The following is a 17,120-nucleotide window of genomic DNA, read 5'->3' as shown; positions in this document are numbered from 1 at the left end:
GAAAAAGTTAAATATTAATACTGAAACACAAATCATCCACAACCAAAAGTAAAATATATCAATCAGCTCTACATATTTAAACATTACTGTGATTTTTTTTTTTTTTTTTTTTTTTTGAGACAGTGCCTTGCTCTGTCACCCAGGCTGGAGTGCAGTGGTGCCATTTCGGCTTACTGCAAACTCCGCCTCCCGGGTTCCGGCGATTCTCCTGCCTCAGCCTCCTGAGTAGCTGGGATTACAGGCATGCGCCACCACTCCCAGGTCATTTTGTATTTTTAGTAGAGACAGGGTTTCTTCATGTTCATCAGGCTGGTCTCGAACTCCCAACCTCAGGTGATCCACCTGCCTCGGCCTCCCAAAATGCTGGGATTATAGGCATAAGCCATTGCGCCTGGCCTATTTTTGTATTTTTTAGTAGAGACGGGGTTTCGCCATGTTGACCAGCCTGGCCAACATTGTGAAACCCCATCTCTACTGAAAACACAAAAATTAGCCAGGTGTGGTGGCAAGCACCTGTAATCACAGCTACTCAGGAAGCTGAGGCGGGGGAATCTCTTGAACCTGGAAGGCAGAGGTTGCGGTGAGCCGAGATGGCACCACTGCACTCCAGCCTGGGCTACAGAGTGAGACTCCATCTCAAAAAACATAATAATAATAAGGAAAAATAAAAAATAAAATATGCAAGATTTTCTGGGCTGGGCGCAGTGGCTCACGCCTATAATTTCAACACTTTGGGAGGCCAAGGAGGGCAGATCACGAGGTCACGAGATTGAGACCATCCTGGCTATCATGGTGAAACCCCGTCTCTACTAAAAATACAGAAAATTAGCCAGGCATGGTGGCACACGCCTGTAATCCCAGCTACTTGGGAGGCTGAGGCAGGAAAATCACTTGAACCCAGGAGGCGGAGGTTGCAGTGAGCCAAGATCGCGCCACTGCACTCCTGCCTGGGAAACAGAGGGAGACTTGTCAAAAAAAAAAAAAACAAAACACAACACCATTAGAATTAAATTTAGAGCACTGAACATGTTCCAGTTAATACAATGTGTCATGCATATGCTATTTAAAAAGACTGCTCTGAGGTTTTCAGAGGTTTGGGGGTTTTGTTCTTTTTTTATTTTTGGTTAAACGTTGCACAACACATTTCTTCTTTCCATCATAATTGGGGTAAACCACATGCTGGAGTTTCCTGAAAATCAGAAAAATCTTTAACAAGCACTAATAATGAAACCTAAGATATTATTAATATCCTATCAATGACAAGATATTTAAATATGTTACAATGTATTATTGGCCCACATATGGGTGAATATACTCCTAAATCAAGTCCACTATTTTAATAGTATTTAACATATCACATTACTGTAATTATTCCCTATCCCACCTTCCAAAGAACCTTTAAAATTGCTTTTTAGGTCAGGTGCGGTGGCTCACACCTGTAATCCCAGCACTCTGGGAGGCCAAAGCGAACGTATCACTTGAGGCCAGGAGTTCAAGACCACCCTGGCCATCATGGTAAAACCCCCGTCTCTACTAAAAAATACAAAAAGTAGCTGAGCATGGTAGTGGGTGCTGGTAATCCCAGCTACCTGGGAGGCTGAGGCATGAGAATCACTTGAACCTGGGAGGCGGAGGTTGCTGTGAGTTCAGATTGCACCACTGCACTCCAGCCTGGGTGACAGAGCAAGACTCTGTCTTTTAAAAAAAAAAAAAAATTGCTTTTTAAAACAGTGAGGTATTTGGGTTCAGTGGCTCATGCCGGTAATCCCAGCAATCTGAGACCGAAGCAGGAGGATCACTTGAAGCAGGAGCTGGAGACCCGTTTGAACAACATAGAGTTACCATCTCTACTAAAAATTTAAAAAGGAAACAATTAACCAGGTGTGGTCTCAGCTCCTCAGGAGGCTGAGGTGGAAGGATCACTTCAGCCCAGAATTTAGAGGCTGCACTGAGCTATGTTCATACCGCTGCATTCCAGCCTGGGCGGCAGAGTGAGACCCTATCTCTAAAAACAACAATAAATAAAACAGTAAGCTGTGGCGCTAAGTTGTATTTTTTATTTAAAAAAGCATACATTCATAGATGCTCACATATACATGCAAATGTTCCCTAAAGGAACACAATAAACTGCACAGTAGCTGCATTTAAGGAAGGAGAAAAATAAATTATTTAAATTTTGCCATGTGCACTATTTTTCTAAAACCTTCCAAGCTTTTTAATTAATTTAGAAAAAACTACTTTTACTTAGTTCCTGTGGGTGTTTTGTATACAGTATAACTAAGTATTACTTAGTTCCTATGGGTGTTTTGTATACAGTATATAGTATTACTTAGTATAACTAAGTAAAACTGCTTTTACTTAGTTCCTGTGAGTGCTTTTTGTATACAGAAAACAGCTTAAGATTCCATTAGATTTGTTTCGGTATGTACATTATTCATCAAGAGACCTAAGAATAGATAGGAACGCTGAAGAAGGGTATAACAATGCTTTACCAATATTGTTATAGATAGCACATCAAAATGCAAGAGACTGGGGAAAAATGCATGATCATGAGCTAAAGTTAGACTGGTATGGAAAAAATAACCTGCAGGTGATTAACAATGACCATAAATGACATATACAACATATAATAGTTATGTTTAAGTAGAGGGCAGTATCTGAATTTAAGGCAATGCATCATGTATATGAACAACGAATGACCTTACTTTCACTAGTTGTAAGGTATCCCCAGAAAGTATCAGATTTATTACATTTAGGTAGATAAGTCTGTAGTAAGTATAAAGCTGCTCGTCTAAAATGAAGCACAAAACAAATTAAAAGAAAAAATAAAATGAAGCACAAGCAAAGATTTCATCTTTGAAATTAGATGATCATAATCTTTGGACATTAGATGGTCATAATCATCTTTCCATCTGTGCTGAATCATTGCCTTCAGAATACCACCACCATGTTAATACACTTGCCTTTGGAAAACCTCATTTCCACAGTCCGAGCAATAAAATAACAACTGTAACATGTTATAATCTATGCAATAAGATTCCATGAGTCTAATATTAAAATAAACAAAGTAAATTGGGGAAAGTAAAGTTTATTCCAAATAGTAAGTGTAGACGCCCAGCGTGGTGGCTCACACGTGTAATCCCAGCATTATGGGAGACCAAGGTGGGTGGATTACCTGAAGTCAGGAGTTTAAGACCAGCCTGGCCAACATGACGAAACCTCATCTCTACTAAAAATACAAAAAATTAGCTGGGCATGGTGGCAGGCACCTGTAATCCCAGCTATTCGGGACGCAGGAGGATCATTTGAGTCCAGGAGGCAGAAGTGGCAGTGAGCCGAGATGGCACCACTGCACTGCTGCCTGGGCGACAGAGCAAGACTCTGTCTTGAACAAAATAAAAAACAAATAATAAATGTAGAAAAAACAGAAGTAGAAAGCCACCACCATTTGACAGCCACTATAGTAGCAGTGACAGCTGCTGACAAGAATCATCAATGGGTGCTAAAATTAGTGACAGTATTATGAGAGACATAATCTTTACATTGTCTCAAAATATCTCCCCACAAAGTTCTTATTAGGAAGGGAAAAAAAAGTAACTTTATCCTGAAGAAACCTGGCAGAGACTACTTAACCAATTGGTCAAAGTTACCACCACTACTGGAACAAAAATCAATAAGCACTATGTGCCTCTAGATGAGGTGCACTGAAAGCAGTATCACTTCTGAGGAATTCCATCAAAAATGCCTCACCTGGTGCCAGGCGTGGTAGCTCACGCCTGTAATCCTAGCACTTTGGGAGGCTGAGGCAGGAGGATCACTTGAGGTCAGGAGTTCAAGACCAGCCTGCCCAACATGGTCAAACCGCATGGTGATACGGTTTTTCAGATTTTAGAATCTATCTAAAAATAGATTCATCCTGCTCATGTCTATTTGTTTTCAGCAGTCCTTAACTATTTATTCTAAATGCTTTATCTTTTTAAAAATTTTAGAGAGAGGGTCTCACTCTGTTGCCCAGGCTGGAGGGCAGTAGCACAATCACAGCTCACTGTGGCTCACTAGGCTCAAGCAATCCTCCCACCTCAGCCTCCCAAGTAGCTGGGACTACAGGCATGCACCATCACATTTGGCTAATTTTTTATTTTTTGTAGAGATGGGGTCTCACTATATTGCCCAGGCTGGTTTTTTTGTTTTGTTTTGTTTTGTTTTCTGAGGTGGAGTCTCATTCTATCACCCAGGCTGGAGTGCAGTGACCTGATCTCGGCTCAGTACAGCCTCCACCTCCTACGTTCAAACGATTCTCGTGCTTCAGCCTCCTGAGTAGCTGGGACCACAGGCACACAACACCACACCCGGCTAATTTTTTTTTGTATTTTTGGTAGAGATGGGGTTTTACCATGTTGGCCAGGCTGGTCTTGAACTCCTGACCTCAAGTGATCTGCCCGCTTTGGCGTCCCAAAGTGCTGGAATTATAGGCGTGAGCCACTGCATCCAGCCACCCAGACTGGTCTTGAACTCCTGGGCTCAAGCAATCCTCCGGGCTGCAGTTTCCCAAAGTGCTGGGATTACAAGACTGAGACATCACACCTGGCAATATTTTATCTTTCATACACTTAGATTTTTCTTCTTTTTATTTAGAATTTCTGACATTTTTTCATTTGCTTCTCTATACCGATTATCTTTTTTTTTTTCCCCCATATTGACTTCCCTATTGAGGCTAATATGCCATGGAATTGCATAAAATCCTCACTTGCTCTTGTTATTATGTAAATACATATTTTCAAGAATACCTGATACAGACCAGGCACGGTGGTTCACGCCTGTAATCCCAGCACTTTGGGAGGCCAAGGCAGGTGGATCACGAGGTCAGGAGATCCAAACCATCCTGGCTAACACAGTGAAACTCCATCTCTACTAAACATACAAAAAATTAGCTGGGTGTGCTGGCGGGTGCCTGTAGTCCCAGCTACTCGGGAGGCTGAGGCAGGAGAATGGTGTGAACCCAGGAGGCAGAGCTTGCAGTAAGCCGAGATCGCGCCACTGCACTCCAGCCTGGGTGACAGAGCAAGACTCCATCTCAAAAAAAGAAAAAAAAAGAATATATATATGTGTGTGTGTGTGTGTGTGTGTGTGTGTGTGTATATATGTGATACTTTTTTTTCCCTTTTTTTTTTTTTTTTTTTTTGAGAGAGTCTCTGTCGCCCTGGCTGGAGTGCAGTGGTGCAATCTTGGGTCACTGCAAACCTCCGCCTCCCAGGCTCAAGAGATTCTCGTGCCTCAGCCTCCTAAGTAGCTGGGACCACAGGCATGCACTACCACACCCGGATCACTTTTTGTATTTTTAGTAGAGACGGGGCGGGTGGGGGGGGGGGGGTGGTTTAACTCTATTGGCCAGACTGGTCTCAAACTCCCGGCCTCAAGTGATCGACGTGGCCACCTCAGCCTCCCAAAGTTCTGGGATTAAAGGCATGAGCCATTACACCCAGTCACTTGATCTAATTTCAAACCACACATTAGAGTGGAGCAGCCATTCTCAAAGTATGGTATAAGGAATCCCTGACACACTTTCAGGAAGTCTAAGAAGTTAAGACTATTTTCCTAATAACACTAAGATGTTATTTGCCTTTTCTGCTGTGTTGTATTTGCACTGATAGAGCAAAAGCAATGATTAGTAAAGCTGCTGGTCCTTAGCATGAAGCAACACAGTGGCACTGAACTGTACTAGTAGTCACTGTATTCTTCGCTGGCATTTGCAGTGAATTATGCAAACTGTTTAAAAATGTCCTAATCTCAACCCTTGAGTATACATCCTTTTATGATCTATATGAAGAAAAGGGAAGTATGCATAAAGCACTTCTGCTACCTATCCCGGCTGTCTGCACAAAAAGCACTGTGCAGTTGTTTGAGGTGCAAGACGAACCACTTATGCACCGTTTCTACCTGAAGGAACTACAAGCAAAATGTAGTCACTTAAAAGCTTGAGTATCTGGCAGATATTTTCTCAAAAAGGAATAAAATGAGTCTGTCACTTCAGGTAAAACTATTTTCCTGAAGTATTTGTTGCCAAATAACTAAATTTGAGCTTTAAAGTAAAAACTAGTATTTTGAAAAGCTTCTCTCTATTACCAATAAGCTTTGACAGCCTCCCAATCCTCGTGGATAAAGATCCTTTCCAAGTATAAGAGAATCAATGTATTTTTTTTTTCTGTAACAAGTACAAAAAAAATTCACTGATATTTCAGATTCCACAATGAAACTAGCCTTTAAAAAAACGCCACTAACTTGGTGTTACAGCTCTTTTAGAATCTGTCCAGCAGGTGGTTTCCCGGTCTTTACCAGTAAGCCCCCACCCCTGCACATCTGCAAAAAACCTACCACTTGTAGCTGGGTGCAGTGGCTCACGCCTGTAATCCCAACACTTCGGGGAGGCTGAGACACAATGATCACTTACTTGAAGCCCAGGAGTTCAAGACCAGTCTATGCAACATAGTGAGATCCTGTCTCAATTTAAATTAAAAAAGGAACTTTTTTTTTTAACTCTCCCTTGTCATATTTCGATGTAGGACCAAAGAATATCTGTAATTATTTATACTCCTTCCTTTTCTAACTACATATCCGTATGTGGCTGGATTTTCTTCATATGCTTCAATCAAAACAATACATGACAACAAACTGAATGCAGTAGTAGTTACGAGTTCCCAGTTGCCTCTTAGGCCAAAGAAACTTACAAAAACGAAAAACAGTTCTCTTAAGTTTTTTAGGGCCAGACATGGTGGCTCACGCCTCTAATCTCAGTACTTTGGGAGGCTGAGGTGGGCGGATCACTTGAGGTCAGGGGTTTGAGAACAGTTTGGCCAACATGGTGAAACCTGGTCTCTACTAAAGGTACAAAAACTAGTCAGGTGTGGTGGCGCACGCCTGTAGTCCCAGCTACTCGGGAGGCTGAGGCAGGAGAATCACTTGAACCCAGAAGGCGGAGGCTGCAGTGAGCTGAGATTGCATCACTGCATTCCAGCCTGGGCAACAGAGCAAGACTCTGTCTCAGAAAAAGAGTTTTTTAATTGAAAATTTTATGTTAACATGTAATGGGTTTATTATAAAACCTCTATCATTCCAGGAGGCTGAGGCAGAAGAATCGCTTAAACCCAGGAGGTGGACGAGATTACACCACTGAACTCCAGCTTGAGCAACAATAGCTAACCTCCATCTCAAAAACAAAACAAAACAAAACAAACCTCTATCATTCCTTATAACTGCTACAAAATATGCCACAGAATATATTGTTAGGGCTGGGTGCAGTGGCTCATGCCAGTAATAATAACACTTTGGGAGGCCAAGGCGGGCAGATCATTTGAGGTCAGGAATTCGAGACCAGGCTGGCCAACATGGTGAAACCCCATCCTACTAAAAATACAAAAATTAGCCTGGTACGGTGGCAGGTGCCTATAATCTCAGTTACTCAGGAGGCCAAGACAGGAGAATCACTTGAACACAGGAGGCAGAGGCTGCAGTGAGCCAAGATTATACCACTGCACTCCAGCCTGGGTGACAGAGCAAGAAAAAAAAAAAAAAAAGGAATATATGGTTAGAATAGGGTATCTTCTCTTTTTTCCCTTTTTTTTGGTTTTGTTTTTTGAGGCGGAGTCTCACACTGTCGCCAAGGTTGGAGCACAGTGGCGTGATACCGGCTCACTGCAAACTCCACCTCCTGGGTCCACACCATTCTCTTGCTCCCGAGTAGCTGGTACTACAGGTGCCCACCGCCACACCCAGCTAATTTTTTGTTTTTAGTGGAGATGGGGTCTCACCATGTTAGCCAGTATGGTCTCCATCTTCTGATCTCGTGATCCACCTGTCTCAGCCTCCCCAAGTGCTGGGATTATAGGCGTGAGCCACCATACCAGGCCAGAACAGGGTATGTTTTCTTTTGATGGACATTTAGGTTATTTCCTATTTTTAACTATTAAACAATACGGAAAAAACACTTATGTCTTTTTGCCAAGTATGTCTTTGTAACAGAATACTACAAGTGAAATTGCTGTTATGGAGAAAGGCATTAAACATGCCTCAAAGTTACAAATAGTTGAACATTATTTTAAAGTGCTTATTCTTTCCTTTTAAACATGGGTTCCGCCAGGCATGGTGGCTCACGCCTGTAATCCCTAACACTTTAGGAGGCTGAGGTGGGTGAATCACAATGTCAGCAGTTCAAGACCAGCCTGGCCAACATGGTGAAACTCCATCTCTATTAAAAATACAAAAAATTAGCTGGGCGTGGTGGCAGGCACCTGTAATCCCAGCTACTCAGGAGGCTGAGGCGGGAGAACTGCTTGAACCCAGGAGGCGGAGTTTGCAGTGAGCTGAGATCATGCCATTGCACTCCAGCCCAGGCAACAGTGTGAGACTCATCTCAAAAAAAAAAAAAAAAAAAAGTGGGGGCGGGGGCAAGCGCAGTGGCTCACACCTGTAATCCCAGCACTTTCAGAGGCTGAGGCGGGTAGATAACAAGGTCAGGAGATTGAGACCATCCTGGTTAATATGGTGAAACCCCATCTCTACCAAAAATACAAAAATTAGCCAGGCATGGTGGCACAAGCCTGTAGTCCCAGCTACTCCGGAGGCTGAGGCAGGACAATCGCTTGAACCTGAGAGGCAGAGGTTGCAGTGAGCTGAGATCACGGAACTGCACTCCAGGCTGGTGACAGAGCTAGACTACATCTAAAAAAAAATACCATGGGTTCACCGGGCGCAATGGCTCACGCCTGTATACCCAGCATTTTAGGAGGCTGAGGCGGGCAGATTACTTGAGGTCAGGAGTTCAAGACCAGCCTGGTCAACATGGTGAAACCCCGTCTCTACTAAAAATACAAAAATTAGCTGGGTATGGTGGTACCGGCCTGTAATCCCAGCTACTCAGGAGGCTGAGGCACAAGAATCCCTTACCCGGAAGGCGGAGGTTGCAGTGAGCAGAAGGTTGCAGTGAGCCGAGATCATGCCACTGCACTTCAGCCTGGGTGACAGAGCAAGACTCTGTCTCAAACAAACAAACAAAAATAAGTAAACATGGGTTCTTGCTGCCTTACACAGGATGGTCTCCCAAAGTGCTGGAATTACAAGCATGAGCCAAGCACCCTGGCCTTAAAGCACTTTTAACAAAAAGAAAAAAGGAAGGACTCTTAGTATTGTTTTCCTTTACAAAAATTTCCTTTCTACAACTCAAAGATAGGCAATTACAAAATGTCCCAAACAGTAAAATTAGAGCCAGAGATCTTTTTTGCTTGAAAAGTAGACAATAGTGTTAGTTTCAGATTATCTGTACGATACCTGTTAAAATGTGACGTGTAATATAGTATAACCTAAGAATTCTGTGTTTTATGGACTCCCACCTACTAGAGACCACTTTTACCAATTCCTGCTTGGCAATTTGGATGGAGCTCTTTTACAATACTGCTGGTTAAAACTGTGCTTACAGATGACACAAAGCCATGAGGACTGGGTTGTTTTCCATGACAGTTGAAAGGTATTCTCATTTTAAGTTCTAATAGATACTGCCAAATAGTGTGCCAAGAAATCTTTGCCAATGTACTCTCTAGCTATATGAGTGGCCATGCCTCCACAACCTTGCCAACACCAGATACTGCCAATCTTATTCATTTTTCTCCAACCTCATAGGCAAAAAAATGTCATTATAGTTGGTACTTCCCTAATAACTAGTTAGATTAGGGTTTTGTTTGTTTTGTTGTTGCTTTTTGAAATAAGATCTCACTCTATTGCCCAGCCTGGAGTGCAGTGGTGCAAACCTGGGCTCAAGCCATTCCCCCGCCTCAGCCCCCCAGTTAGCTGGGACTACAGGCACGCACCACCATGCCTGGCTAATTTTTGTATTTTTTGTAGGGACAGTGTTTCACCATGTTGCCCAGGCTGGTCTCAAACTCCTGAGCTCAAGCGATTCACCCACCTCGGCCTCCCCAAGTGCTGGGATTACAGGCATGAACCACCATGCCCAGCCTAGATTGGGTATCTTTTTGTACACAGATTGACTTTTCAGCTATCTCCTTCTGAACTGCCACTTCTCATCCTTCGTCCATTTTTAAACTGTTTAGAATTAGGAATTCATCTCCTGGTCTATTATTTCCCTTAAGCATGATCTCTCTTGTTTAAGATAATCCCATAACTAAACACATTTTAGGGATTCTAAGATCCATGCACCTAGATATAAAACACCAATTCTTAACTTATTCACAGTGCATAACCCGTATTTTACAAAGAAATGTGAAACATTCCTATGTCTCTGTATATACAAAACATAAACCATAAACCATAGGGTCATACAGGAACAGGCACATCCATCCCCCATTTTCCACTGCCACATGGTAAATACACAAACTTATTACTGAGATAATATGACTTTAGTATCAGATAATCCAAGAAGTCCTTTACAGACATTATCATTTAATACCCAATAACCCTCTCCACTAGGTTTTACTATCCTCACTTACAGATTTTAAAAACAGAAATCTCAGAGTTTAATCAGTTTGCACAAGATCACAGGGCTAAGCAAAGGTTCCTGCTGAGGCCTGTGTAGCTCAAAGCAAGATGCCACTGGCCCCCCCTACCACTGTGCTGTACTGCTGTCCCCAAGTTTAGGTAGTGGTACGCGCACACAGAAGCGTCTATCACATTTTTCTCCAAAAGTTCATTACATCACTTGGAATGTCTTTAACAAAAATCATATAATACTAGGAGCTTTAACCAGGACCACTGATGACTGTCTCGCCACAGCTAACCTTAAAAAAATAACATGGGCCAAGCGCGGTGGCTCACGCCTGAAATCCCAGCACTTTGGGAGGCCGGGGCGGGCAGATCACGAGGTCAGGAGATCCAGACCATCCTGACTAACATGGTGAAACACCGTCTCTACTAAAAATACAAAAAATTAGCCGGGCGTGGTGGCGGGCGCCTGTAGTTCCAGCTACTCGGGAGGCTGAGGCAGGAGAATGGCGTGAACCCGGGAGGCGGAGCTTGCAGTGAGCCGAGATCGCGCCACTGCACTCCAGCCTGGGCGACAGAGCGAGACTCCCTCTCGAAAAAAAAAATAATAATAATAACATGGGCTCAGTCAACCTTATTATAAGATTCCTAGTCCTGTATCACAATTTGCCTTAATTACCCTGTCACAGGATACCCTAAGAACAGGTGCGAACTCCATGAAATGTTTTGGGAGCATAGCCAGTCCCATGCTTATGAAGTACTGAAGAGGCAAAAAAAAAACAGTTCAATGGGATCTCTGGTGAGCGTTTTCCAAAATTAACCTAGGCATCAGTCTTCCATGATATCCCAAATCAGCATTTGCTAAATGGCATGAACTAAACTACTTACCATTCTGGCTAACACGGTGAAACCCCATCTCTACTAAAAAATACAAAAAAAAAAAAAAAAAAAGAAAGAAAGAAAAAAAAAAAAAAACAACTAGCCGGGCGAGGTGGCGAGCACCTGTAGTCCCAGCTACCCGGGAGGCAGAGCTTGCAGTGAGCCGAGATCGCACCACTGCACTCCAGTCTGGGTGACAGAGCGAGACTCTGTCTCAAAAAAAAAAAACAAACAAACAAACAAAAAAAACTTAGCTCCTAAAGTCAAACACATCAAGAATGAGAATAATGCAGTCACTCCATCATGCACACAGGCTGCTCTAGCTGCCCTCTTCGCTCAGCCTCCATCACTAACCTGACCTGCCTCACACTCCAGCCTCTTTAATCTCAAACAGCTTGTAGTTCCCACACACACCCCAGGATGTTTCACACTTACATGACGTGGCTCCTGCTGTCCCTTCTGCCTCTTCCCTCTTGGGTGCACATGGTTATTAGCCTCTGCCTATTTCCACATCTCTCTCTGAATGTATTCCTCATTGGTAACAGGCTAAGCCTAATAATGCCCCCGCCTCATATGTTTCTGGGGCATCTCACATATACCCTACTTAGAACATTCACAACTTCTCTTTATTGCAGAGATTTTAACCCACCTTTAGGATCACTGCCACAGTGAGCCACCAATTACTGTTGAAAAATAAAAAGAATGTCACCCAGGAATTCAGACAGAACAAAGTGAAAGCCACTGTACTCCATCCATGTCTTTCTGCAGGACAAGGGTCTTACTCTTTTTTTTTTTTTGAGACGGCTCCCTCTGTTGCCCAGGCTGGAGTGCAGTGACACAATCTCAGTTCACTGCAAGCTCCACCTCTCGGATTCGAGCCATTCTCCTGCCTCAACCTCCCGAGTAGCTGGGACTACAGGCGCCTGCCACAACGCCCAGCTAATTTTTTGTATTTTTAGTAGAGACAGGGTTTCACTGTATTAGCCAGGATGGTCTTGATCTCCTGACCTCATGATCCACCCGCCTCAGCCTCCCAAAATGCTGGATTAGAGGTGTGAGCCACTGTGCCCCACAGGGTCTTACTCTTCTTTCTAGCCCCTGAAACCTAGCATAGAATCAACTATGAGCACAGGCACTTAATCTATGCTTGTTAAACTAAAAATTTACGTAAGGAATTAAGTCATTTCTGAAACTGAAAAAATGCAAAAATAGGTAAACTAGCACACAAGAAATATAGAAACTAAAAATTTCAACTGCACTTAACTCTCCAAAGAAAAAGCAAGAGCTTCTCCATTTTTTGCAAAACCAGCTGGAAAAAAAAAAAACCACATCTGGGGAGAGCTCACTTTTCAACCAGCTTTTTTGTTGTTTTTTAACCACTATTACCACAGGTTCTCTTAACTAGATTCTTTCATTATCTGCCCTGCTAGGACCAAAAGCTGAGTAGCACCTTCTTTTGGAAACTAATTCTTAATCAAATTCCACCTCAAAATGTGGACCTTCTTGAAGTTTCCTCCGCAAGAAACTTCAAGAAGTTAGTTTCTGAGGTAGGATGCAAAATTTAAGGTGCTAAGTATGGGAGAGCATGAGTCCTAGACATCTTAGCTATAAGGTATCAGAATTTCATCTTTACAGCTTTTTACTTAATTTTTGTATACAAGGGGCACAAATGAAATGGGCAGACTTCTCAGAGTTAGCACATCCATGATAGAAGAGTGTGTTCCTACAATTATATAGTCCTCCATGTTTGATGAGACAGTTCTTAATCAAATGGTCTCACTGCACACTTCATTGAAAGAAGCACTTTGTTGTCAAAATTACAACTAATCATGTCAACATAAGAAATTTAGTTCTGGGGCCAAGCACAGTGGATCACGCCCTTAACCCCAGCACTTTGGGAGGCTAAGGCGGGCAGATCATGAGGTCAAAAGATCGAGACCATCCTGGCCAACCAACATGGTGAAACCCCATCTCTACTAAAAATACAAAAATTAGCTGGGTGTAGTGGCACATGCCTGTAGTGCAGTTACTTGGGAGGCCGAGGCAGGAGAATCCCTTGAACCCGGGAGGCAGAGGTTGCAGTGAGCCAAGATCACACCACTGCACTCCAGCCCAGGGGACAAAGCAAGATTCGTCTCAAAAAAAAAAAAAAAAAAAGAAAAGAAAAAAAAACAAAACCGAAATTTAGTTTTAGGTTTTGCAGAGTGCTTTCAAATTTAAATGTCCACATATTTTGACATAACAATTCCTAGTTTAAGAATTTATGTTATAAAAATTCTCAACCAGGGGCTGGGCATGGTGGCTCACTCAGGTAATCCTAACACTTTGGGAGGCTAAGGCAGGAGGATCACTTGAGGTCAGCAGCTCGAGACCAGCCTGGCCAACATGGCAAAACTCCATCTCTACCAAAAAATATAAAAATTAGCCGGGCGTGGTGGCACACACCTGTAATCCCAGCTGCTCAGGAGGCCGAAGCATGAGAATCCCTTGAACCCAGCAGGCGGAGATTTCAGTGAACAGAGATCGCACCACTGCACTCCAGCCTGGGCGAGACCAAGACTGTCTCAAAAAAAAAAAAAAAAAGTACAAACTTCTCAACCAGAAGTCTGATGGCATACACGTAAGTACACTTGAATAAAGTTACTATGAAAAGGATGGCTAAATTATTGCACACCTATGTTGAACAATGCATCTGTTGGTTAAAAAAGAGAACTATTTGTACCTATATTGAAGATTCTTCAGGATACATTATTTAGTAAAAGCAAAAATTATAAACAGTATGATTTCATTATTATATTCAAAGATGTTTGTGGACACGTGCATAGAGCTTCTAGAAAATATACAACCAGTGGTAAGTAAGCCCTGGGAACTACTAGAGAGAGTGAGGACTGAAAAACATTTTTTACATTTTATGTATTTTTGAATTAACCTGAATGTGCACATATATAAAAATTATCAATCTGTTTAATATTTATACAGTCTGTTGTATCTATGTTGTATCTGAACAAAAAAGGTAATACATGCTCATTGTAAATTAAAAACACACCACCCACAGATTATTACTTGAGTCCACATCCCAAAAGAGAACAAAGATCTTCCATGTTTCTGTTATCACCAACAAATCTAATCTACATCCATCCAGCTTCCCCATCTGAATCTCAAGGAGAAAAATACAGCAGCTTCCATTGGAATGACTACTGGGTGACGCTGTATTCATCCTTTACACACATTGTCCGACAGGATCCTATGAAGCATCACTTCCATTCTAACCTCCCAAGACCTCAAATTCCTCATCCTCAAACTACATCATACATTTAGTAAGTGGAGCTGGAAATCAAGCCCGGATCTAGACCTCACATCCCACAAAACAAGCCCAGATCCAGACCTCATATCCCACATCCTCCTGGCTTTTCCCTTGGTTCAACAAGGACACATATGGCAAGCACCCAGTCTCCTCATCGCGAGGTTTCAGCAGTTTCTCCTCCTACTCTCCTGATCCTCAGCAGTATCTTACATTCAAGACATTTTTTTCTGCAAGTCAGGGTCATACCAAACTTGATAACAAGCTGAGACAGACAGACACCGTGGACTCCACTCCAGATACCTCTACCTCTTGCAATCTAAGTACACATCCCCAGGAACCACAATCAGCCTCCTGAGACAAAGCCGTGACATCTACCTCTCTATGCCCTCTGTCCTAACCTCCTATCCTTAGGTCCCTCTTCAACTTCTCCGCAATCCACTTACATTATGATGAAGCTACTAAAAAACACATTGAAACAAAAAAAGTCTCATTTTTCTGTCTTAAAACAGGATATCCAAATGTTTTTATTCTATAATAAGCCCCAGAGAGCAGACTACCTGTCTTTTTCCTAAAAGATAAATCAACCCTTCAAAAAAGCCAAACGAGATTTCCGTACTTAGAGAAGGCAAGAAATAGGACATCTCTGCTCTGACTTGCCACTGCAAACACGATTGGGCTCCTGTGCAAGCTACTTTGAGTATGTGGACAACTTAAATGGGAGGGATGAAGTCAGGCAGAGTTGTAGCACCTGGTAATGGGCTCCCGTGATTATCTAGAGAGCCTCGGGCAGGTAGATTCTCCCAGGGTTCTATGGAGAATCCTTGGTAAAGCATCTATTGTGCTATTTCATTTTTATAAGTTTTCCTTTCTTATAATATTTAAATATATCCTGGAAGTAGTATTCTATTGATCAAAAGACTTGCATAGCCAGCAGGAAAGTCTCGAAAGGAGTTATTCAGAACAAGTCACCTATCTCAAAATCAACTGATCTAACATATCACCCAATTTTTGATTAATGGTTTTGGTCACAAGACAGGATTCATAATTGGGGAAGCATGCTAATTTGCCAAGGACCACTTTTTTTTTAGTGTAAAAATGAAGGAATTTAGTTCCTCCCAAAAGATTTCCTGTATTTCTTTTAGCAAAAGTTTTATGAACAAAATGGAAGGAATACTTAATTTATGCTAGTGTCCTAAAATAATCATGATAAAGGTATTTTAAACCTGGCTCATATCCATAAACGTTTTGGCCAAGAGTTCCAACCTCTGCTTGTCAAATCACGCATTTAGTCCACCATATAGAAGAACTGGACTTGGGGCTGGGTGCAGAGACTCACGCCTGTAATTCCAGCACTGTGGGAGGCCGAGGCAGGCAAATCACAAGGTCAGGAGTTTGAGACCAGCCTGGCCAACATGGTGAAACCCCATCTTTACTAAAAATAAAAAAAATAGCCGGGTGTGGTAGTGTGCGCCTGTAATCCCAGCTACTCAGGAGGCTGAGGCAGGAGAATCACTTGAACCTGGGAGGAGGAGGTTGCAGTGAGCTGAGATCGTACCATTGTACTTCAGCCTGAGCAACAGAATAAGACTCTGACTCAAAAAAAAAAAAAAAGAAGAAGAAGAACTGGACTTGGTCTACACTCTTTTGGAACCTAAGATAGGTTCAGACAATTTCCCCAATGTTATGTTAATAAGAAAGCAGAATGACTTTGTAAGAAAGTGAAGGCCAGGCACAGTGGTTCACATCTGTAATCCCAGCACTTTGGGAGGCCGAAGTGGGAGGACTGCTTGAGCCAAGGAGTTCAAGACTAACCTGAGTAACACAGCAAGACCTCGTCTATACTAAAAATTTTTTTTAAAAATTAGCCAGGCGAGGTGGCATGTGCCTATAGGTGCCTGTAGTCTACACCTGTGATCACTGTACTCCAGCCTGGGCAACAGAGCGAGACCCTGTCTCAAAAAAAAAAAAAAAGTGAGCTCACACTCACCAGAAATGTTAAAAAGTACAAGAGTAAATCAACTGGCCAGGGGCGGTGGCTCACATCTGTAATCCCAGCACTTTGGGAGGCTGAGGTGAGCAGATTACCTTAGGTCACGAGTTAGAGACCAACCTGGGTAACATGGTGAAACACTGTCTCTACTAAATATACAAAAAAAATCAGCCAGGTGTAGTGGCGGGTGTCTGTAATCCCAGCTACTCAGGAGGCTGAGGCAGGAGAATCGAATTCAGGAGGCAGAGGCTGCAAGTGAGCCAAGATCGCCATTGCACTCCAGCCTGGGCGACAAGAGTGAAACTCCATCTCAAAAAAAAAAAAAGAATAGATCAATTGTCATTTGTCACAAACAAGCCTTGTCCATTGAGTCAGAGGATCTACTAAGGAGATTCTTACATCTGTAACAGATACATAAATACTCAGATATTTCTAGAAACTAAGAAAATGCCAGGTACG

General features: G+C 42.6%; 1 protein-coding gene and 1 non-coding gene across 2 annotated transcripts in view; one reads left to right on the top strand and one right to left on the bottom strand.

Annotated features, from left to right (window-relative positions):
• Window positions 1-17,120, bottom strand: part of IGF2BP3 (insulin like growth factor 2 mRNA binding protein 3) — a 154,828-nt gene that overhangs the window by 127,480 nt on the left and 10,228 nt on the right. The window lies entirely within an intron of this gene.
• Window positions 6,281-6,345, top strand: LOC114677214 (U7 small nuclear RNA). The gene has a single exon (XR_003728510.1). It is a non-coding gene; the product is annotated as a U7 small nuclear RNA (small nuclear RNA).

The sequence above is a fragment of the Macaca mulatta genome, chromosome 3 (assembly GCF_049350105.2).
Source record: "Macaca mulatta isolate MMU2019108-1 chromosome 3, T2T-MMU8v2.0, whole genome shotgun sequence".
Classification (NCBI taxonomy): domain Eukaryota; kingdom Metazoa; phylum Chordata; class Mammalia; order Primates; family Cercopithecidae; genus Macaca; species Macaca mulatta.
The sequence above is the reverse complement of the archived record's forward strand: the minus strand, read 5'-3'. Positions and strand labels throughout refer to the sequence as shown.